This window comes from Macrobrachium rosenbergii, chromosome 56, assembly GCF_040412425.1.
Source record: "Macrobrachium rosenbergii isolate ZJJX-2024 chromosome 56, ASM4041242v1, whole genome shotgun sequence".
In the NCBI taxonomy this organism is placed as follows: Eukaryota; Metazoa; Arthropoda; class Malacostraca; order Decapoda; family Palaemonidae; genus Macrobrachium; species Macrobrachium rosenbergii.
This window is the reverse complement of record NC_089796.1, coordinates 48,940,137-48,964,759: the sequence shown is the minus strand read 5'-3', so window position 1 is coordinate 48,964,759 and position 24,623 is coordinate 48,940,137. Positions and strand designations below refer to the sequence as shown.

At 45.1% G+C, this 24,623-nt stretch overlaps 1 protein-coding gene across 4 annotated transcripts in view; it reads right to left on the bottom strand.

Moving 5' to 3' along the window:
* The window catches only part of Pus10 (Pseudouridine synthase 10), a 361,563-nt gene that overhangs the window by 12,719 nt on the left and 324,221 nt on the right, over positions 1–24,623 (bottom strand). The window lies entirely within an intron of this gene.

Below are 24,623 nucleotides of genomic sequence, written 5' to 3'. Positions count from 1 at the left end.
GTCTTTAGATGGTGGCAGCAGCTGTATGAGCCCCTGGGTATGGCATTCATAGATGGTCACCCATCCGAGTAATGATCAGACTCAATATAGCTCTACTTCACTGATCGGGAGTCTGTGTCAGATTTTTAATATAAAAGGGGCGATGAGATTCACAGTAAACGTACTTAGACCAGACCCGATGTAACGAAGGAGTGCATTATAAAAAAAAACAAAAAAAAATGGAGGTTAGCCTCTTCCCAGAGAAGTGGGGAACGTGCTTCTTGAAGCATCAAAGAATATAGGAAAATTAACACTTTGAGGAAGTTCGAAGGTTTTGCAAATGCAGACTTGCACTGTGGTAATGATAATGTTTTTGTCATGGGATTTTACTCTCTCGGAATGTTTGAAGCAAATTCGCAGTAACAGGAGAGAAATTTAGAAAGCTTCCGTGTGTCTGTGCACGGGTCGTTTAACCAATGCTGCGGCCTAATTAATCTTTATAAATAAATGACCTTTAAGTCATGAATATATATTTACACTTGAAAGTAAAGTCGTCCACATTACCGGGGAGGTGGGAGGGGAGATTCATAGCAAAGTACTTGTTGTCATTTCTACGAAAGTACACACACACACATGTAAGGTGTCAAAGAAACGAGCAGGTAAAAGTTACTGCTACTTTATTACAGATCCAGGCAGTTTATATAGTGGCCGACTGACGCCAGCCCGCGAGAGACAATGGAATTGACTGTGACCTGAGGTCGAAACAATAAACAATAATATGCAGTGAACGAGTATAAATTACAACACAAAAACATACAGAACTACAATATGGATACAGTCTTGATGCCTGTGAATGAAGAAACATGTGATACACAATGTGTGACATTTGTATAAATACGCATAAAGTAAAAATGGTTAAAAATGCGTGACCTGGCACGTTTTAGGCGTGACTAACTGAGTTTGAAGAAAATGGGAAGTCACCAAAGAAAACATGCTCAGCGGAGACTTAATTAATGGCGCCGCCGAAACACTACACCGGCGCCAATGTGGTGACTTTACAAATACCCCCCCCCCCAAGACGAGGGACGCGTCTGACTAATCCCTGTATCTGCTGGGACGCTGAAGGGTGTCGCGGCTTCTTGAAGATAACGGAGGGGCTTCCCGCCTGTGAGGCTGCTGGTTGGGCGGTCCCTTCCTGGGGTGGCCGCGCTTGCGGGGGTGAGGGCGTGCTGGTGTGCGATTGGGCGGAAGGGGTGCTGCGTCGCTGTCGGGACTCTCCGACAGAAAGGCGGGCTTTAAGCGGTCTATTGAAACCCAGTCGTCCTTGCCGGGGAGTGCCAGCTGGAACGCTTGCTGTTTTGTTCCAGCACGTGGAAGGGTCCCCTGTAGGGCTTGGTTAGTGGTGGACGGACGGCATCGACGTGGGTGGCGGATGACAGCTGTGGCGGCATGAAGGTGGTTGCTTTGTCGATGTACGAGCGCCTGCAAGGGGCGAACTTGCCGGCCACGTCGCGGAGCCTCTGCAGTGATGGGGAGTGGCGTTCATCCGTCACGAGTTCTCCCGGCACCACGAGGGGTTCCCCATAGGTTTGTTCAGCTGCAGATGGGGTGCCGTCGCCTCTGGGGGCGGTTCTCAATCCGAGGAGGACCCACGGCAGCTGATGTTTCCAGTCCTCGGCGGTGCAGCGGGCCATGAGGGATGACTTTAGGGACCTGTGGAACCGTTCGACCAGGCCGTTGGCCGCTGGGTTGTACGCTGTGGTGGTGTGGTGCGTGGTTCCCAGCAGTTGAGCCAGGGCAGACCACAACTCGGAGAGGAAGGCAGGGCCCTGTCGGTTGTGATGTGGTCTGGGACGCCGGCCGGCTAACCCAACTGGAGAGCAGGGGCCGGCGCGCACGCGCTGGCAGTGGCTTCTTGCATGGGTGCGGCCGGGCCACCTCATCGAACGGTCTACCACCGTCAGGAGGTATCTGGATCCGCCTGATGGGGAAGGGGCCCGACGACGTCGATGTGGATGTGGCGAAAGCAGCGCCTGGCTGTGGGAACTCGCCTACCCCGACTGCGTGTGACGACCCACCTTACTGGTCTGGCACTGCAGGCACTGCTTGCCCAGGCCGTGGCGTCCTTTTGCACCCGTGCCAGACGAACTTTTTGAAAGCAGTTTGGCTGTGGTCCTGCCGGAGGGTGTGAGAGGCCGTGAATTATGTCGAATACCTGGCGGCGGCGTGAGGCTGGAACCAAAGGGCGGGCTGACCTGTGCTGATGTCGCAGAGCAGGCTGGGGCCTTCGGGGCGAGGTCACGTCCCGCCACTTGAGGGACGTGATGGCGGTGCGGTATGCTGGGGTTTCTGGGTCAGCGGCCTGTTCTCTGGCAAGGTCCTGGTAATCTACACCAAGCTGCATTGCGTTCAACTCGACTCTGGAGGGCGTCTGCTACGGATTTTTCTTGCCGGGAGGTACCTGACGGAACAGGTAAATTCGGCTATGGCTGAGAGGTGGCGCTGCTGTCTGGAAGACCATGCATCCCCTGCTTCGTGAAGGCGTGAACCAGTGGCTGATGGTCTGTGAAGATTGTGAAGGGCGTCCCCTCCAGGAGGAACTTGAAGTGCGAACTGCGCGGTACATTGCGCAGAGTTCCCTGTCGAAGGTGCTGTAGCGGGTCTCTGTGGGATTGAACTTCTTGCTGAAGAAGGCGATGGGCTGGGGGCGCCGTTGATGATTTGCTCCAGAACAGCACCGCAGGCGCGTTATTGGCGTCTGTCGTCAGCTGGAGGGGGCCTTGGGATCCTGGTGTGCCAAGGCGGTTGCCTTGGCGAGGGCGGCCTGCGTCAGGAAAAGGCCTGCTGCTGGCTGGGTCCCCAAGACAGGGACTTGGTTGGCCTTTTAGGACTTCCGTCAGGGGGCCGTGGTGTGCGTGATCCCGGGGATGAACCGCCTGTAGAAGTTTACCATCCCAAGGAACTCCTGGACGGCCTTGATGGAGGTGGGTGACGGGAACCTGGCTACGGCTTCTACTTTCGATGTAAGAGGGCGGACGCCTGTCGGAGACACCTCGTGACCCAGGAATTCTGCTTTCTGGACGCCGAAGGTACACTTGTCAAAGCGGACGACGAGGCCATTCTCTTGGAGGCGCTGGAGGACTGCCCTGATGTGTCTCTGGTGTTCACTGTGAGACCTGGAAAATATGAGAATGTCGTCGACGTAGCAGACACAGAACTTTAGGTCCCCCAGGATGCTGTCCATGAGCCGCTGGAAGGTGGCCCCGGCGTTCCTCAGCCCGAAGGTGGAGAAGGCGAACACAAAGGACCCGAAGGGCGTGATGATGGCTGTCTTTGGTATGTCCTCTGGCGCAACAGGTACCTGGAAATAAGATTTAAGAAGGTCCAATTTAGTGAATATTTTGGCCCCGTGAAAGGCCGTGAGGTCCTGCACGTTGGGTAGAGGGTAGTGGTCGGACTCTGTTGCGATGTTGAGCCGCCTGTAGTCGCTGCAGGGTCTCCAGGAGCCGTCCGGTTTCTGCACCATGTGGAGGGGGGAGGCCCATGGACTGGAGGCTTTCCTGCAGATGCCCATCCGCTCCATCTCCGCGAATGCTTTTTTCGCCTCCTGAAGGCGCTGAGGGGGAAGCCTGCGGAACTTCGCATGTGTCGGGGGCCCTTTAGTCGTTATATGGTGGTATATGCCGTGCTTGGCTGGGGCCCCGGGACTTGGCGGCTCGGGCTTAAATACCTCAGGGAATTCCGACAGTAGGTGTGCATACTGGTGGGGCGACGGCGCTGATGGTGGGTCTGGGTCCCGCTGTTAACGGGAGAGACCGGCGGGAGTCGGTATCGAGGAGGCGCTGCGCTCACGTCAACTAGCAGGCGAAGTGCGCCAGAAAATCGGCCCCCAGGAGTGGGGTTCCTACGTCCACGACGATGAAGTCCCAGGAGTAACTCTGGCCAAGGATGAAGATCGACAGGGGCCTGGTGCCGTAGGAGAGGATGGGGTTCCGTTGGCGGCCGTCAGGAAAGCGGCCGGTCTGGTGTCTGGTTGCGGTCCTCTCTGGATGCTGGGAAGACCGATTTAAAAGGCCCCTGTGTCGACCAGCATCATCCTGCCGGAGACGGTGTCGTGGACGTAAAAACCTACTGTTTTTGAGGCCCTGGGTTCTTCGGCTGCCATGGCGGCCTGTCCTGCTGGCTGCCGCCACCCCCGTTTTTTGAACGGGCGAACGAGCAGGGCGGCAGGCAGTTACGGGCGTCCTTTCCGAACCACTTGTGGTAGCGACAGAAGCCCGGGGACTTCCATCTGCTGTGGTTCGGTGGACGTCTGTTGGCGATGGCGTTGACGGGCTGCTCTACGTCCTCTTCAGGCTGGACGGAGCTGACCGGCTGTGTGGCCGGTTTTAGCCGCTGTGAAGCCTTGACGGAGTCTGTGAGATGTTGCGCCGTCTCTATGAGGTCCTCGATAGGCATGGTGTAGGGGTGAGCGATCTGGTTGCGTACCTCCGGGAGGAGTTGGCGAAGGTAGATTTCCCGTGCGAAGCTTATCTCCTGCCGCTTCTTTGTGCCACTCAAGTCTGGTAGTGACAGGAGATCCACGACCATGCTCCAAGCGTCTCTTGAATTGAGGTCGTGGCGTGGGTTTATGGCAAGGTCGAGCACGCGGGCGGCCCCGCTCGGCGATGGGCAGGGAGCAAGCTTCGAGGAGGAACTTTTTTGTGGTGCTGTATGTGAGGGTGTGTGTTTCGGGTATTCACGAGATGAGTTTTCTATACACGTCCTCCGGAAGGGCGTTGAGCACTGTGTCAGCCTGTAGGATTTCATCCGTCAGGTCCGCGATTCTGAAGTGGCTTTCCACCCTGCGCAGCCACATCGATGGGTTCCCCTGCATAAACGGCGGCAGTTTTACGGTGAGGGCAGCCCGTGATTGTGTTGCCCGGCCGTCGTGTGTTCGGGGCGCTGGTGTGGAGTTGCGGGAGGGCCTCGATGCCGGGGCGGGCACGGGTGTGATGGGAGGTAGGTAAACCTCCGAGTTCGCGGGGTCGCGTTTAACTGCATGAAGGAGGATATCCGCGTCCATGCTCGCTCTCCTTTGACCCCTTACTGGAGTGGGGTACTCGAGTCAGTACGCACTTTCGTGCGCCGTGTGGTTCCGCTAGTGACACTGGTGGGGTACGCCAACGAGAGTCAGCACGCTCAAACGCTGGTTACAGCGCCGTGTTTAGGCCGCTAAGAGCGTTTTGGAGAAATCCTGGAGCCAAGACTAGGTCGCCGTGTCGGTCCGTTAATGGCTCCGGGATACTCCGGGGGTCACCACTGTAAGGTGTCAAAGAAACGAGCAGGTAAAAGTTACTGCTACTTTATTACAGATCCAGGCAGTTTATATAGCGGCCGACTGACGCCGCCCGCGAGACAATGGAATTGACTGTGACCTGAGGTCGAAACAATAAACAATAATATGCAGTGAACGAGTATAAATTACAACACAAAAACATACAGAACTACAATATGGATACAGTCTTGATGCCTGTGAATGAAGAAACATGTGATACACAATGTGTGACATTTGTATAAATACGCATAAAGTAAAAATGGTTAAAAATGCGTGACCTGGTACGTTTCAGGCGTGACTAATTGAGTTTGAAGAAAATGGGAAGTCACCAAAGAAAACATGCTCAGCGGAGACTTAATTAATGGCGCCGCCGAAACACTACGCCGGCGCCAATGTGGTGACTTTACACACACACTCACACACGTCTTCCGCTTGAGAACGTCGTACTTCTTGGTGTGATGTTCTCTCATAGATCCTGTGTTGTTCAGTGAGATGATGTACAACGAAAACAGTCGAAGCTGGTAAAACGTCTTCTAATTTTCACACCCATTAATTCCTGTGTCACCAGGTACCTTGGTATGCTGGACTTTCGATTATTTAAATTAAGCAACGCTGAGTTTTGGTCATAACTTGGATGGGTGACTCCCAATTGTATTTCAAATGCTGGTGGCATATAAGCTTCCGTGGTCATTTGTAAGAGACTGGTGCATGGAAGTATCAGATTTGAAACTCAGAAATTTACATCAGGCCTTTGGAGTATATTGTGAGTTGTATTGGGTCACAATGAGGCCTTTGAGGTTAATAAAGTGAATAAGTGAGCTGTGAGAGCTCTTGGGTATTTATGAAAGACCATCACTCTCGCTCTCGCGCTCACTGCACAAGCATAGTTATGGCCCCAGTTAAAAGGGCTGTATCCTTCTCCATTCATGAGTTCTTATTTTTTGGGTCAAGGTTCGAGGTTTATGTTGCATAAATTCTGCTAATGCCTCCTTGGGGACGATATATGGATCAAGTGAGAAAGTAAAATCTCACTCTCTCTCTCTCTCTGTGTGTGTGTTTTTAAAGGACGGTGTGATAGGAGAAATTATTCGATGCTGGTTGTGTTAGGTGCCATTCATCACTTATTCTTCATTTTTAAGGAAAAGCTCTGCATAGTAAAGTCTTTCTAAAAGCATCTATGCTGAAAGGGTAAGAACTTTTTATGTAATTTTTGCACCGAGGGACTTTTCCCATAGTGGTAGTAACGTCTTCAGAAAGGGTTACGCTGATATTTTTTGTATGTTTTTGCAAACCCTATTCTTTCTCCACCCAGGCTGCTACATACCATAGTCAGCTAACTACTAGATACATAGTTTAATTCAACCCTATTATATTCTTAACACTCAGTTACACACCACAGTCAGCCAACTACGAGATACAAAATTAAATTTAACCTGACGTGCTCTGATCAGTCCGTTTCCCCTAGAAAACAAACCTTGGCCCTCTCGCTGATGAAGCGAGTTTCATACCTCTCTCTCTCTCTCTTTTCCAGGCCCGAATATTGACAAAGGATTTTCTGAGGTTAGTCGAAAACTATACAAGCAGAAGGAAATTTCTTGCTGGTAACGGCTGCAGAAAATGACCTTTACGTGCCATCTTGAACCTGTTGGGATATATCTTTTATTTTGTTTTCTCTCGTTTTCGTACTTTTGGAAGTTTCTGGACGATAGCTTCGTATTTTTATTTTAAAAACTGTTTCTCTTTTTGTTTTTATTTAGTAAATGGGTGGCCTTACACGTTATAAATGTTTAAACCTTATTTACAAGGCTTGTGGATGCTGGTAGGTCTTAGGAGACGCTCTCGTGTTCTAATTAACAAACCATTCAGTCCTTCATTTAAATTACATTTCAGTTAACACATATATATATATATATATATATATATATATATATATATATATATATATATATATATATATATATATATATATATATATATATATATATATATATATATATATATATATATATATTATATATTTGTATATATATGTGTAAATAATTTTGTATTTTATATTTTCTTATGCTCCTTTACGTGATTTTTTTTTTTTTGTTTTTGTTTACGAGGGCCATTCAGTTTTGTGGAAATTCGCCAGGATGGTTGATGTCGAATATTTCTTGTTTCCTGTGAATAGTGATAAAAGGAAGGACAACCTCTGTCAGTGCCTACTTCCATGGGTCACATATGTCGTATTTTCTGTTATTGAAGATAAGTTTTAGTGACAGTTATGTTTAGCCCTAAATTTAGAGTTATAGGAAATTCTTAGTGGCAGTTATGTTTAGCCCTAAATTTAGAGTTATAGAAGATTCTTAGTGGCAGTTATGTTCAGCCCTAAATTTAGAGTTATAGAAGATTCTTAGTGGCAGTTATGTTCAGCCATAAATTTAGAGTTATAGAAGATTCTTAGTGGCAGTTATGTTTAGCCCTAAATTTGGAGTTATAGAAGATTCTTAGTGGCAGTTATGTTTAGCCCTAAATTTAGAGTTACAGAAGATTCTTAGTGGCAGTTATGTTTAGCCCTAAATTTAGAGTTATAGAAGATTCTTAGGGGCAGTTATGTTTAGCGCTAACTTTAGAGTTATAGAAGATTCTTAGGGGCAGTTACATTTAGCGCTAACTTTAGAGTGATCAAATATTTTTAGTGGCAGATATGTTTAGCCATAAATTTAAAGTTATAGAAGATTCTAAGTGGCAGTTATGTTTAGCCCTAAATTTAGAGTTAAAGAAAATTCTTAGTGGCATGTTATGTTTAGCCCTAAATTTAGAGTTAAAGAAAATTCGTAGTGGCAGTTACGTTTAGCCCTAAATTTAGAGTTAAAGAAAATTCTTAGTGGCAGTTACGTTTAGCCCTAAATTTAGAGTTACAGAAGGTTCTTAGTGGCATTTAATGTTTAACCCTAAATTTATAGTTACAGAAGATTCTTAGTGGGAGTTATGTTTAGCCCCAAAGTTAGAATGATAGATTATCAAGAGAAAAAACGCAAAACTGCTCTAGCATTTAATTTCTAGTTTATTTTCGTTATGGAAGTGATGAGTGAAGGAAAACCTACTATGGAGGAGTGAATAAATTTATCTTACCTCCTGCGAACCAGTGTCTTGTTGAATATTGAAAATTATTATTCTGACCAGGAAGAATGTAATATTTATGGAAATTGAATAACACATAGCTTCTGATGTTGAAGTTTATGTAGTTTATGATTTTTATAGTTCACTTTGAATATCAGAATTTTGACCGAGAAAACATTATATTAAAGAAGGAAAATACAGTTATGGAAACATAAATACGTTAACCAGATGTATAGTTGTTGATACCTTACTAAACTTCACGTTCCGCATCACAATTTTAAAACCTGAAATATTATTTAATGGAGAGAAAGTAAAGCGACTAACAACGGCAATGTTGTTGTGGTATTAATCTTGGAGTGCTCGTTTATATTTATATTGTTGTTGTTGTTGTTGTTGTTGGCGTCTTGGACGTCTCTTGAGAACGGAAGACACAATGGCGCTGTTGTTGTCGCATTAATTTTGGAGTGCTCGTTTATATTTAAGTTGTTGTTGTTGTTATTGTTGACGTCTTGGACGTCTCTTGAGACCGGAAGACACAACGGCGCTGTTGTTGCCGCATTAAACTTGAAGTGCTTCTTTATATTTAAGTTGTTGGTGTTTTTGTTGTTGTTGACGTCTTGGACGTCTCTTGAGACCGGAAGACACAACGGCGCTGTTGGTGTCGTATTAACCTTGGAGTGTTCGTATATATCTAAAAAATGTAATGTTGTTTTGTTGTTCTTATTGTTGTTGTTGTTGTTGGCATCTCGTACATCTCTTGAGAAAGGAAGACACAACTTCGCAGTTGTTGTTGTATTAACCTTGGAGTGCTCGTTTATATTTAAGTTGTTGTTTTGTTGTTGTTCTTATTGTTGTTTTTGTTATTGTTGTTGTTGTTGACGCCTTGGACGTCTCTTGAGACCGGAAGACACAACGGCGCTGTTGTTGTCGTATTAACCTTGGGGTGCTCGTTTATACTTGAATTGTTGTTGTTTTGTTGTTGTTGTTGTTGGCGTCTCGGACGTCTCTTGAGACCGGAAGACAGAACTTCGCTGTTGTTGTCGTGTTTATCTTGGACGGCTCGTTTGTATCTAAGAAAAATGTGTTGTTGCTTTTTTGTTGTTGTTGTTGGCATCTTAGACATCTCTTGAGACCGGAAGACACAACGGTGCTGTTGTTGTCGTATTAATCTTGGATGGCTCGTTTATATTTAAATAAATGTGTTGTTTCGTTTTTGTTGTTGTTGGCGTCTTGGACGTCTCTTGAGACAGGAAGAGACAAGGGGCCTGTTGTTGTTGTATTAACCTTGGAGTGCTCGTTTATATCTAAATGTATTGTTGTTGTTGTTGTTGTCTTGGACGCCTCTCGAGACCGGAAGACGCAACGGTGCTGTTGTTGTCGTATTAACCTGGGAGTGCTCGTTTATATTTAAGTTGTTGTTGTTGTTGTTGTCTTGGACGTCTCTCGAGACCGGAGGACACGGAATCGGCTTTTGATGCAATTGTTTTGAAATTTTGATCGCATCTGTCCTCTCAAGTGGTGGGAATTGGGTTAGGGAACCAGGTTAGGCCTTCCCCAACTCGATTTGCTCTTGGCGTCTGAGGTCGATTTCTCTGTTTTAATTCAGAGTCGAGTTTGTTTTGTGTTTTTTTCTGATAATGATGGCTTTGAGGTGTTTTATCGGTGCAGATTGTTTCTCAAGTAGAGAGAGAGAGAGAGAGAGAGAGAGAGAGAGAGAGAGAGAGAGAGAGAGAGAGAGAGAGAGAGAGAGAGAGAGAGATTTCTCTCCTATAAAATGTGTGAAGTCAAGGGTCCTTTGAAATCCAAGGCTTTATTCAATGAGAGAGAGAGAGAGAGAGAGAGAGAGAGAGAGAGAGAGAGAGAGAGAGAGAGAGAGAGAAATTACTGTTCTCCCAACAGCTTTTCGAGAGTCCACGGAAATCCAAGGTTTTATTCAGAGAGAGAGAGAGAGAGAGAGAGAGAGAGAGAGAGAGAGAGAGAGAGAGAGAGAGAGAGAGAGAGAGAGAGAGAGAGAGAAATTACTGTTCTCCCAACAGTTTGTGGGTCTCCGAGACTTAGCGTGGTAGCGGGTAGCAACTTTATACCAAGAAACTTCAAGGTTTTAGAACATTAGGGAGCCACCACTTCTAAGAGGGGAAAGGACGTAGATGAAGTTATATACAGTATATGTATATAATACTTATAATATATATATAACATGTATATATATATATATATATATATATATATATATATATATATATACAGCATATGAAAAACTTATGTCACAAGTATGTTATGAATTACAATACACAGATGTTGAATTAACAAGTGGGGAGGAAAACGTTCCCAAAATCTTGGAGAGAATGTTTAGCTATCAGCTGATGCATTTCCTCCAAGATTTTGGGAAGTTTTCCTCCCCACTTGTTAATTCAGCATCAGTTGAGTATTGTAATTCATAACATACCTGTGACTAATTCTGACATATTTCTGTTACCTTATTTACTTCTTCATTATTTTTCTTTGCCGGAGATATTCGGATGTTTTGGTGATCTCGTGGTTATCTGGTGTTATGAGGATAATTGAAGTGTCGGGAAAATTTTCTTGAAAATGTAGGTGTCATATCAGCTGATATAAGTCCTAATTATGTGTCATATCAGCTGATATGAGCCCTATTTATGTGTCATATCAGCTGATATGAGCCCTAATTATGTGTCATGTCTGCTGATATGAGTCCTAATTGTGTCATATCAGCTGATATGAATCATAATGATGTGTCATGTCAGCTGATATGAGCCCAAAATATATGTCATCAGCTGCCATGAGCCCTAATTATGTGTCATCAACTGCTATGAGCCCTAATTATGTCTTAGGTCAGCTGCTATGAGCCCCAATTATATGTCATATCAGCTGCTGTGAGCCCTAATTATGTGTTATATCAGCTGCTGTGAACCATAAATATATGTCATATCAGCTGCTATGATCCCTAATTATGTGTCATCAGCTGATATGAGCCCTAATCATGTGTCATCAGCTGCTATGAACCCTAATTATGTGGCATAGCAGCTGTTATGAGCCCTAATTATGTGTCATATCAGCTGCAGTGAACCCTAATTATGTGTCATCAGCTGCTATGAGCCCTAAATATATGTCATATCAGCTGCTATGAGCCCTAAATATATTTCATATCAGCTGCTGTGAGCCCTAAATATATGTAATATCAGCTGCTATGAGCCCTAAATATATTTCATATCAGCTGCTGTGAGCCCTAATTATGTGTCATCAGCTGCTATGAGTTCTAATAATGTCATCAGCTGCTGTGAGCCCTAATTATGTGTCATCAGCTACTATGAGCTCTATGTGTCATATCAGCTGCTATGAGCCCAAAATATGTCATATCAGCTGCTATGATCCCTAATTATGTGTGATCAGCTGCTGTGAGCCCTAAATGTATGTCATATCAGCTGCTATGGGCCCCTAATTATGTGTCATCAGCTGCTGTGAGCCCTAATTATGTGTCATCAGCTGCTCTGAGTCCTAATTATGTGTCATCAGCTGCTCTGAGTCCTAATTATGTGTCATCAGCTGCTGTGAGCCCTAATTATGTGTCATCAGCTGCTACGAGCCTTAATTATGTGTATCAGCTGCTATGAGTCCTAATTGTGTCATCAGCTGCTGTGAGCCCCAAATATATGCCATATCAGCTGCTATGAGCCCTAATTATGTGTCATATCAGCTGATATGTGCCCTAATTATGTGTCATTAGCTGATATGAGCCCTAATTGTGTGTCATCAGCTGCTGTGAGCCCTAATTATGTGTAATCAGCTGCTATGAGCTCTAATTATGTGTCATATCAGCTGCTATGAGCCCCAAATATATGTCATATCAGCTGCTATGAGCCCTAATTATGTGTCATATCAGCTGATATGAGCCCTAATTATGTCATCAGCTGATATTACCCCTAATTATTTGTCATCAGCAGCTATGAGCCCTAATTATGTGTCATATCAGCTGTTTTGAGCCCTAATTGTGTGTCGTCAGCTGCTATGAGCCTTGTGTGTCATCAGCTGCTGTGGGCCCTAATTATGTGTCATCAGCTGCTGTGATCCCCACATATATGTCATATCAGCTGCTATGAGCCCTAATTATGTGTCATCAGCTGATACGAGCCCTAATTATGTGTCATCAGCTGCTATGAGCCCTAATTATGTCATATCAGCTGCTGTGAGCCCTAATTATGTGTCATTAGTTGCTGTGAGCCCTAATTATGTGTCATCAGCTGCTGTGAGCCCTAAATATATGTCATATCAGCTGCTATGGCCCTTAATATGTATCATATCTATGGCCCTTAATATGTATCATATCTATGGCCCTTAATATGTATCATATCAGCTGCTATGAGCCCTAATTATGTGTCATCAGCTGCTATTAGCCTTATGTGTTAGGTCGGCTGCTATGAACCTTAATTGTGTGTCATCAGCTGCTATGAGCCCTTATTAGGTGTCATCAGCTGCTGTGAGCCCCAAATATATGTCATATCAACTGCTATGGGCCCTAATTATGTGTCATATCAGCTGATATGAGTCCCAATTATGTGTCATCAGCTGATATGTGCCCTAATTATGTGTCATTAGCTGATATGAGCCCTAATTGTGTGTCATCAGCTGCTGTGAGCCCTAATTATGTGTAATCAGCTGCTATGAGCTCTAATTATGTGTCATATCAGCTGCTATGAGCCCCAAATATATGTCATATCAGCTGCTATGAGCCCTAATTATGTGTCATATCAGCTGATATGAGCCCTAATTATGTCATCAGCTGATATTACCCCTAATTATTTGTCATCAGCAGCTATGAGCCCTAATTATGTGTCATATCAGCTGTTTTGAGCCCTAATTGTGTGTCGTCAGCTGCTATGAGCCTTGTGTGTCATCAGCTGCTGTGGGCCCTAATTATGTGTCATCAGCTGCTGTGATCCCCACATATATGTCATATCAGCTGCTATGAGCCCTAATTATGTGTCATCAGCTGATACGAGCCCTAATTATGTGTCATCAGCTGCTATGAGCCCTAATTATGTCATATCAGCTGCTGTGAGCCCTAATTATGTGTCATTAGTTGCTGTGAGCCCTAATTATGTGTCATCAGCTGCTGTGAGCCCTAAATATATGTCATATCAGCTGCTATGGCCCTTAATATGTATCATATCTATGGCCCTTAATATGTATCATATCTATGGCCCTTAATATGTATCATATCAGCTGCTATGAGCCCTAATTATGTGTCATCAGCTGCTATTAGCCTTATGTGTTAGGTCGGCTGCTATGAACCTTAATTGTGTGTCATCAGCTGCTATGAGCCCTTATTAGGTGTCATCAGCTGCTGTGAGCCCCAAATATATGTCATATCAACTGCTATGGGCCCTAATTATGTGTCATATCAGCTGATATGAGTCCCAATTATGTGTCATCAGCTGATATGAGCCCTAATTATGTGTCATCAGCTGCTGTGAGCCCTAATTGTGTCATCAGCTGCTATGAGCTCCTAATTATGTGTCATATCAGCTGCTATGATCCCTAATTATGTGTCATCAGCTGCTGTGAGCCCTAAATGTATGTCATATCAGCTGCTATGGGCTCCTAATTATGTGTCATCAGCTGCTGTGACCCTTACTCCTTAACCATGTTTATGGCACCTTACAGCGCCGTAAATGAGTTACAGCACCACGAGTGATGTAAGAATATAACAATTATTGTACACTGGAACTAGTTCCTCGGCGCGATGCACTTGACCGATCAACGACCTCCTTGAGTCACTCACATCAAGCGTCACTCTGCGTAGCAATACCAAACAACACCATAACGCCGGTAACTCACTCACGTTTTGAATGTTATCCAGAGAGGACGTCTGCAAGTAACTTAATAGTAACTAACTACTGTTCAGTACGGCCCCGAAAAGGCAGAATAGTACTACTGGGAACGATGGAACGACAAAGAAGAGGAAGGTCATTTCACTGGAGATCAGGTTAGATATTGTGAAGAACTCTGAGAAAGGTAAGACTTGTTTTTTTTCTCTAGGCCGTTTGGAACTAAGCATCCATTGGAACAGCAAGTTTACTGTCAGTCCATCAAATCTGGCAATAAAAATCTTTATGCCTACTGTATCATGATCGAGTAACTGAATTTCTTAATTTTTATAAAAGATTTATTACACATTAGGTAAAATATTGGGCCAGAGATACAGTAGACATGCTTCAAGAAAATATATTTACGAAGACTTAACATGCTTATTTTCGTTCGTATGGCAGTTTCCTAGAAGTCATTTTGTTAATAAAACTTTAATCTTTTGAAAGGTTCCTTGAAATTTCATTTTATTGTCATTTCACCAATTAAATATCGAGTGACAACGTGCAGATTCAATGGCCAATGTGTGTCCTAAGCGATATTTTACCCTGTTAAAGAATACAATGCTGTACTGTACAATGTTTTCGACACGGTCTTTTAAATGTACAATATGCAGATTAGGGAGACAGGGGTACATAATAGGGGTGAGGGTTACTGGAAGCCTAGTGGGCATTTGAGTGAATAGACTGTATTGCCTACCTGTCTCCCTACTCTGCATGCAGCCTGCTGTGCCCAGCAGTAGGCTAGGTTTCCTATAGCTATAGCAGTCCAGCTTTATTCTCTTGTTTTTCGCAGTGTTATTGTAGCATGTAGCCTAATTTTTTTTAAACCACAGTACTGTAAATACAGATTTTGAGTAAGCATCCATTTTAATAAATTGTTTGGTTCATGTACAGCACTGTAATCTCCACTCTTACTTTGTGAAAGACAATACTGTACACAGTAGTTTACTACACCCTGTACAAGAAACCATGACTTAAAAGCAAGCTACAGATGTAAAAAAAAAAAAAAAAAAAAAAAAAAAGCTGTGCAGCTCATGTAGCCTCATTTTTTGCAACAAAAGGCAGGCCTAGGTTAAGCTAATTCCAAACTGGAGGGATATTGTAAGCCTATTGGGCATTTCATAGTGAACAGACCATATAGCCTAACCAAATCAGACACCTACCCATCTCCCTACTCTGCATGCGGCCCACTGTGCCTACCAGTAGGTTTCCTATACAGAAGTCCAGCCAAGTGGAAAAAATTGTTGTAGGCACGCTTCATGACGTGCAGATCTTTATTCCCTTGTTTTTCACATGACAGCACAGTACTTTAACTGTTTTCAAAGTGAAATTTGTACTGTACTGTAATATGCTAACTAGACTAAGTTGTTTGCACGATGCTATAGTACAAAATTAATAACATTTTTTCTTTCAGATCAGACGAACACGGAAACTGGGCGTGCCCTTGGCTGCAGTCGAACCACTGTGCAGACCATAGCCAAGGACATGGAATGCATTCCACAGCACATGCAAGGCTCTGGCCCCATGAAAGCTACGATAATATCCAAGAAACATAGTTCCAACATAGTGGAAATGGAGGGTTTGTCATCTAAGTGGATTGATGACATGCAACACTGCAGTACAGTATGCCATTGAGCCTTGGTATCATTCATGAGAAGGCTAAGGAGCTCCATGAGCTAATAGTCCAGAAGAAAGGGCAAGGCAGTGATGGAGAGGAATTTAATGCAAGTAGAGGTTGGTTTGCATGCTTCAAGAATCGTGCAAATTTGCACAACCTTAGGTTGCCTGGTGAAGCGGCTAGTGCTGATCATGAGGCAGTATAAGGCTTTCCTGGTATATTAGCTCAAATAATCGAGGATGAAGGTTATACAGTACTGCATATCAGGTGTTCAATGTGGATGAAACAGGCCTTTTCTGGAAATGTACGCCTAATCGTACGTACATTTCAAAGAAATAGAAGTCAGCATCAGGCCATAAAGCCAGTAAGGAGAGACTGACTTTACTTCTTGGGAGGAATGCCAGAGGTGACTTTAAGCGGAAGCTCCCATTGGTGTATTTGGCTGAGAATCTAAGGGCTCTCAGAGGAATTTTCAAGACTGGACTACCTGTCATTTGGTACAACAATAAGAAGGCATGGATAACTGCAGTGTTATTTGAAAATTGGTATAGAAAACACTTTTTGCCTGCAGTGAAAACTTATTGTGAGAAGAAGGGTATACCCTTCAAGATATTGCTAGTGCTGGATAATGCCTCTAGTCACCCTCTTAATTTGAGTGACCTTGATGAACATGTACAGATAGTCTTCCTTCCACCAAACACTACCTCTGTTTTACAACCAATGGACCAGGGAGTGATTAGAAGCTTCAACGCCCACTACACCAGGGAGGTAAGGCGCTATCTCTTTACTACCATTGAGTGTAACAAGGAGTTGAAGGATACGGAACTTTGGAAGGGGGACAGTATTAAAACTGCTGTCAGTTATATTGGAGATGTTTGGGACGAGGTGAAAATGTCAAATTTGAATGGTGCATGGCAGAAACTGTGTCCACAGTTTCATAATGACTTTACAGGCTTTGAAAATGTTTCTACAGTGACTAGGAACTTTGTTAGTTATGTGAACCAGTTGAATTTGATGGAGGATAATGAGGAGGTCATCACTGAGGCTGATGTCGCTAAATTGTTGGAATCCCATGGACAGGAATTATTTGCAGTTGATATCATGGAACAAAAGTAGAAGATGGACATGAAGGATGAGGCAGAACCAGCACCACAGCCCACCCTAACTGTAAAAGGCTTGACAAGAAGTTTGACACGGATAGAGGCAGGCCTGGCGGACAATGAAGCTGGGGATGCTGACGTGGACAGATTCAAAAGAATAAAATGGGGGATCATGGATTTGTTAACATTCTACACAGAAACATTGCGTGAGAAGGAGAGAAAGAAACTTATCCAATCAAAGTTGGAAGTTTTCGAATTTAAGCCTAGAACACAGTCTTCAACACCATCAGCCACTCCCAACCTAGGCAAGGAATTAACTTTTTTGTTTTGTTTACTACTGTACTGTATACAATATGAAAAACTTTATAAATTGTACTATAATAAATTTTATAGGAAAACTGTTACTGTAATTTACAGTACCGTATACTGTACTGTACATTGCATAACCCAATGGTAATATTTATAACATACTCTATTGTCTTTTCAACATTGCAGAGTTGGGCAATCCAGATTCCCCTATACCACTTGTAGTCCTAGATGCTTCAGCATTCCCCCTCCCCCCAAGCTCTATCAGGTAAGGAATTCTTTGTTTTTTTTTACTACTGTATACATAAAATATTTTTAAATTGTACTGTAAAATAAATCTTATAGTAAAACTGATAGTGTAATTTCCAGTATAGTATACTGTATGTACAGTATCAGTATTGTACGCTGAATAACCCAATGGTAATTTCTGTTAATGTACTCTACTCTATTTTCATCACTGCAGCATTGGACAATCCAGATTCCCCTTTACCACTTGGACTTATAGATGCTCTATCATCCCCTCCAGTTCTATCAGGTAAGGAATTCTTCACTTTTTTTTTACTAGTGTCCTATTGTATACATAAAAGGGATTTTGACAAAGGAAAAATCTATTTCTGGGGGAAGACCTGTGTCACCCAGTGAAATGGTTCCAATAGCACACATTTCTAGGTATGACTATTGCTAAATATACCAGAGAAAAAGCTATCCACAATGCCGGGGTTACTACCCCCGCATCGAGCACCATAATGGTGTCGGTATGCACTAGGAGTGAGTGGACACCACTGTCACAGGTCTTCATCCTATAGATCTCTCTATTCTCAAAACCCCAAATTTGGGTGTGCCGTACCAAGGATTGCCTCCCGCTCACCCACTAGGTGCCCTACGCGACCGCCATCTTCATCCCAATATTAGCACCCACCAAGCTTGGTATACCACCCGGGTGGGAAAGGAAGTGCAGGGATGGGTCACTGGGTGACACAGGTCTTCCCCCAGAAATAGATTTTTCCTTTGTCAAAATCCCTTTTCTGGGTTCGACCTGTGTCACCCAGTGAAATAGTAACAGAGAGTCAGCCATACAAGAGCTTGGTGGTACGCCCCAAAGATTACCTTAATGGAGCTAAATAAAACTAAGAGAAAAATTACTGTTTTAATACTCCCAAATTATAAGATCAACAACAATCAAAACTATAAGGCACACAGTCTAAAATTATAAAATAACCAATACCAAGACACTTAAGGCTAACAAGTTATGATTGAAAACAAGATATCCATGGTACGGGTAGGAGTCAGGCTGTCTGTAAAGCAGGCCTGACCTAAAGGCTAGAAGCAGGGCAAGCAAGCGAGGCAGGTAGGCTAGAGAATATACCAATAGGTAAACGAGGATTACAAACCAAAAGGACAAAGAAGTTACATAAACTAGTCTTGAGCTGGACCAGGAGGAACAATGCTTCCTGCAGCTACTGTGGAATATTTAAGAGCCTCTAGGGACTTAAGATAGTGGTGTTTAAATACTGTAGGTGATTTCCAGCCCGTATACTTTTTAAGGTCATCAAAATTCATGTTATGGAAATAGTTAGCTGAGGTGGCCACCGCTCGAATATCATGTACCCGAGGTACTGAACCGGGTTTGCCTGTTTAATAAAATAAAGAATTTGTTGCCTGATGGCCTTTAAGGAAATGGTACCTCCATTTTCCCCTAACAAAAGAGGGCCTGAAATTCTGTTAGAAGTTCTATTTAAATAAGCTTTTAAAGTATTGACTGGACATAAAGACAGATCCTGTGGAAGGGAATAATCTTCCAAGGAGACCATCTATTTTGTGGATCCTCATTCTTTGCTAGAAAACTGAGGTCCGGAGACAACAGAACTTCACCTGACGGGAGGAAATCAACATGATTCGGCTCTCTAGAAAGAGCAGACAGTTCAGAAATTCTAGCTCCTGAGGCTAGACTTACTAGGAATAACGTTTTCCTTAACAGACTCAGGTATGAACATAATTCGTTATCAGTGTCTGATGCCAATTTAAGTACGTCATTTAAGTACCAGGAAACCGTGTGTGGACGGGTTGCCGGTCTAAGACGAGCGCATACTTTAGGAATTGACAAAAAATATGAGTCTGTAAGGTTAATATTAAAGCCATGTAAAAATATTTTTCTTAAAGCAGATTTTGTTGTAGTAATAGTACTAGTGGCCAATCCTTTCTCAAATAATGATCTGAAGAAAGAGATCGCTAGGTTCGTGGTCATTTCAATGAGCTTCAGATTCCCTCAGAAATAATGCTAACTTTTTAACTGCTGAGTTATACTGTCTGAGAGTAGATTCCCTCTTATCTGATTCTATGAACAGTGTATTAAGAGGGTCAATGTTAGCGTCTTTCTGTGCTGCAAACTTCATGAAGTCCATAAAGCTAGGGCATTCAGAATTCTTGAGGAAGCTGACACAGTCCGAGTTTGCACTACTTGTGTCAATCTTGAATTGGGGATCTGTTTGTGCCGGAGTTTCAACTCTAGCAGTAAAGGAAACCAACTGCTCTTCGGCCAGTTGGGTGCCACAAGTGCTACTTGACCTTTGAATGATCTGAGTTTGTGTAAAACTTTCATCAACAGGTTTATTGGTGGAAACAGATAGATCCTTTGCCATCTGTTCCAGTCAATTGACATTGCATCTGTGGAATGAGCTAGAGGATGTAGATTGGGAGCAATGTAACACGGAAGCTTGTGGTTGCTCTCTGTGGCAAACAGGTCTACCTGGAGACCCGGTACCTGAAGACAAATCCACTCGAACGATGTCCTGTCCAAGGACCATTCCGACTCCAGCGGGGTTGTCCTGGACAGTGAATCTGCAATGACATTCTGAACACCTGCCAGGTGGGTAGCTGACAGGTGCCAAAGATGTTTCCTTGCCAGAGAGAAAATTGCAATTATTACCTGATTGATATGGCTCGATTTGGAGCCTCCTCTGTTTAGGCCATGCACCACTACTGCACTGTCCAGCACCAGTCTGATGTGAATCTGTCTGGCTGGACGCAGTCTCTTTAATGTTAGAAATACTGCCATTGCCTCTAGAATGTTGATATGGAACTGGCGGAATACTGTCGACCATGTTCCCTGAACTTTCTTGTGTTGGGAGTATCCTCCCCATCCGCTTAGGGAAGCATCCGTATGGATCACTAGCGATGGAGGGGGAAATTGAAGAGGCACTGACCTTGCCAAACTCTTGATTGTCGACCATGGTCGAAGCCTCTTCCTCAATACCTGCAGAATCAGAGACAGCTTGTCTCTGTTTCTGCTGTTGGCTCGTTTCCGCCATACCCTGTTTATATCCTTCAGTTTGGCTTTTAGTAGCAAGTCTGTTACTGAAGGGAACTGAAGAGAGCCTAGAACTCTTTCCTGGGTACGACGAATGTTTTTGAGGAACTGTCTGGTAGCTTTGGCTATTTCCTTCCTTTTGGCTGGCGGAAGTGACAGTTTGTGTGTGTTTAGGTCCCACTGGATTCCCAACCACTGAAATTGAGCCGCCGGAACTAGACAGGATTTCTTCCTGTTTATTTGGAAACCCAAGTATTCCAAGAAGTTGATTACTGTGAAAGTTGCTTTTCGACATTCCTTGACGTTGGATACCCAAATTATCCAATCGTCCAGATATGCGGCCAGCATAATCCCTTGGGCCCGTAGCTCTTGGACTACTGTCTCTGCCAGTTTGGTAAAGATTCTGGGCGCTATGTTGAGCCCGAATGGCATGACTCTGAACGAGTATGCCTGTTTTCCTAGTCTGAACCCTAGGTAAGGGGAGAAGTTTCTCGCAACCAGGACGTGATAATAAGCGTCTGAAAGATCTATAGAGGTGGTGACGGCCCCACGGGGAAGTAGGGTCCGTACCTGCGAGATTGTAAGCATGCGAAACTTGTCGCATTGAATGTATAAGTTGAGACGAGACAGGTCCAGAATTACTCTTTGCTTGTCTGAGTCTTTCTTCGGGACACTGAACAGACGGCCTTGAAATTTCAAGCGTCTGACTTTCTTTATTGCCCTCTTTTGCAGAAGTTCTTTTGGAAAGTCCAGTAAGTCTTTGGATGGATGTTGATGGAATCTGACTGGCGGAGGAGGCCCCTTGCTCCAGCTCCATCCCAGACCTTTGGAGATTATGCTGTGGGCCCATGGGCTGAAGGTCCAATGGTCCCTGAAGAGATATATCTCCCGCCTACCTGTGGGGTCTCATTGATTGGGAGAGGCCTTACTTCCTCTATTTCCACGGCCTCCTCTTCCACGTGAGAGAGGTCTGGATGCTGCTCTACCTCTGTGGGCGGCTCTAGCCCTGCTTCCCCTCACATGCCTATTGTGGCCCCGAAACGCCCCTTGGCTTTCAAACGAGGCGTTGAAAGCTGGGGACGTCACGAAGGCTGGCGGAGCAGAAGCTTGCTGAGCCGGCTGCATCAGTACGAACTGCTGCTGAGGTTGTGACTTGGGTGTAGAAGGCTGGCCGATCTGTGAGACCGGTACCGCCTGAAGCACTGTTTGAGCCTGAGGTTTCTTATAGCCCTGGAATCTCCTGAACCTTTTCCTTTCCTTAGGTTGAGGTCCGGAGGTCTCAGAGAACTTCCTTTTGAAAGGAAGGCCCCAGTGAGAGCGAAGGCTCTGGTTCGCTCTAGTTGCCTCTGCCATAACATTATTGACCTCATCCTCTGGGAAGAGGTTAGGTCCCCAGATAGAGCTCTTCATGAGTCTATTGGGCTCATGTCTGATGGTGGCGTCTGCAAAGATGTGTTTCCGGCAGTTCTGTCTCGCAACCACAAAGTCATAAAGGTCCGATTGGAAGGACGCCAATAACGACTTCGTGAGGACCTGAAACAGAGGTTCGTCATTATAAGCTAATGCCGTTACCTCTGAGATGGTGACGGAATGCAGGGAGCGACTCAACCTGCACTTAGCCTCAAACTCCGCCTTGAGCAGAACCTCCGAATTCTGGGAAGATGAACAGGGTGGAGGCACACTCGGGATTGAACGTAAGGGTTCCGGAGCTCCCAACCAACGAATCTCCGGGAAGAGAAGGGAAGTAGGATCTGAGTCCCGGGTTGAGGCATAGGCTTGCCATCTATCCCAGCCTGGAGGGTCAGCTCTGCAATCTTAGTAGTGCAGGGGGTAGGGATGGCGTCACCTACGGAGAACATCGTGAAACTTCCCTTAAAGGGAGTAAGTTTCGTGTTCTCGCACTCCCAGTCGGTGAGAGCGCGCATTAGGGTGGATTGAGCTTGGTCCCTGGGAAAAATGACTGTTTCTTTAGGGACCTTATCAGACCTAATCCAGGCTTCCTCAGTTAACCTGGCAAAGCCTGGATAGGGAGGCACTAGGTCGGCTGGAAAGAACTCCAGTTCTTCCAGACGACGAGTGCCCAAACCCTCAATGGTGTGCCATTATGCAGGGGAGCATGCAGGGCCAGCCGCCACAGGTTTCCCTTATCAAAGGGGGGCAGTTTGGAGGCATCCGGGACAACATGTGATTGTTGTGCTGCTCCGGATCGAATGAATCCGGAGAGCAAGCTTTCCTGGGCCTGCACCTCTTGTGCCAATGACAGCACTGACTCTCCGGAGGTCTGCAAGCTTGTGACAAGCTGAGTTGAAAGATCTTGTAGCCTAGCTTCTACCTTGGAGTCGATCCTCTGCATCAGCAGTTCGACAAAGGCCTCGGAGTCAAAGCTAGGCTGTGGGGGCTTAGCCATTGAATCTCTGGACCTCGACCCCTTAGAAGAGGGAGTAGCCTTACTTGAGGACGTCACCGGTTTGGGAGCCAGTGACAACCTAGAGGGAGCTGGCGGATTAGACCTTTGAGGTCTAGAGGACTTTGTTAAGTCCTTCTTTTTCAGATATTTCACCTTGGGCATAACAGACTGAGATCTGTCCCCAAGGTTAGCTGACTTCTGAAATCCCTGGAAGGAAGAGGAAGAAGAAGAAGGTGAACTAAATAGGGTTCTATTTAAACTAACCTCACCTGCCTCACTTACCACCCTACCTTCTACCTGTTGGTCATCCACGCTCATGGGTTCCAAGTGGATGTTAATAGCCGCCACCTCTTCCGCCACCTCTCCGCACAGGTTGTCGTCTTGGGAGGGCTGCGTCTCTTGCCTGATCTTCTCGATGAGTGGGGCGGCCAACTCCCTCGGTAATGCGGCGGAGATCCGGGCACCTGGATAGAGGAGATTACAGATCTCCTCTGACAGCACGTAGGGGTTGCCAGACGCAACGTTCCTCCCAAATCCGCCGACCCAGGTCTTCAGGGTTGACAGTGAAGAGGCACGGATTGCTGGGTTAGACTGGAAGAGAAGGTAGGACTTACTGAAAATATTCTCCCAATTTTCGTATATATCCATATGAGCCATCAAAATCAAAAAAGAGACTAAAGGTTAGCAGTCTCCTATCACTTACCGACTCATCGGATACTAGCTCGTAAAGAGCGTAGCAAATTTCACAGCCGTCCGGGTGCCAAACGGTCAGGTCCCCAACATGCACTGCACAGCTGGGGTGCGAGTGGCACACCTCGTGGCCGCAGGGTTGCTGGAGAACAGCTGAGCACCCTGGCTCCTGACAACGTACCATCTGTAAGTGGAATGATGGTACATGAGTATCATTAAGGCAAGCCTCGCCAGACTAAGTCCGGTGGCCACAGTTTACCTTAACATAGATTATGGGTGATGATACATGTGAATCAACAAGGCAAAATCCACTGGAACTGAGTCCGGCAGCAAAAGTCTAAAAATATAGATTATACTACCGAATGGTTAACTACTATATATAAGTTATAAACAGGTACTCTATGATACTCCGCCGTGATTAGTCACTGAAATCTCATTGTGTCTCATAATATGGGATCGGCGTAATAGGGGCGGAGTAGGGGGGTCGCATATAGCCCCTTCTCAAACGCCCAGGGCGGAAACCACATAATGGAAACCGCCAAACAACCGTGAACCATATCCACCGGGGTGGTTAAGTGGACAAAAAACAACGAAAGATCAGACTAGCCCGACGGAGAAATGAATTCTAACATATCGTAACTGTTATTATGCATCCAAGGGACAATGCTCGGCGCTCCAGCTACTAACTACCAAAAGCAATTAGAAGCGAGCTAACGAAACACCGCCCGTAGGGGAAAGGTAGTTGAGTGGCGGAAACCCGGCGAATAGCGACCGGTCAGGTGGGTAGCACCCTCCGGAAGCCAACTATAACCTCCTTATGGGGGTGCCGAACGCAAGTGAACGGCTTTCCTCTTACGAGGATGTCGCTCAGGCAACGTCGCCAAATTCTAATCGTTAAGGTAAAAAAGC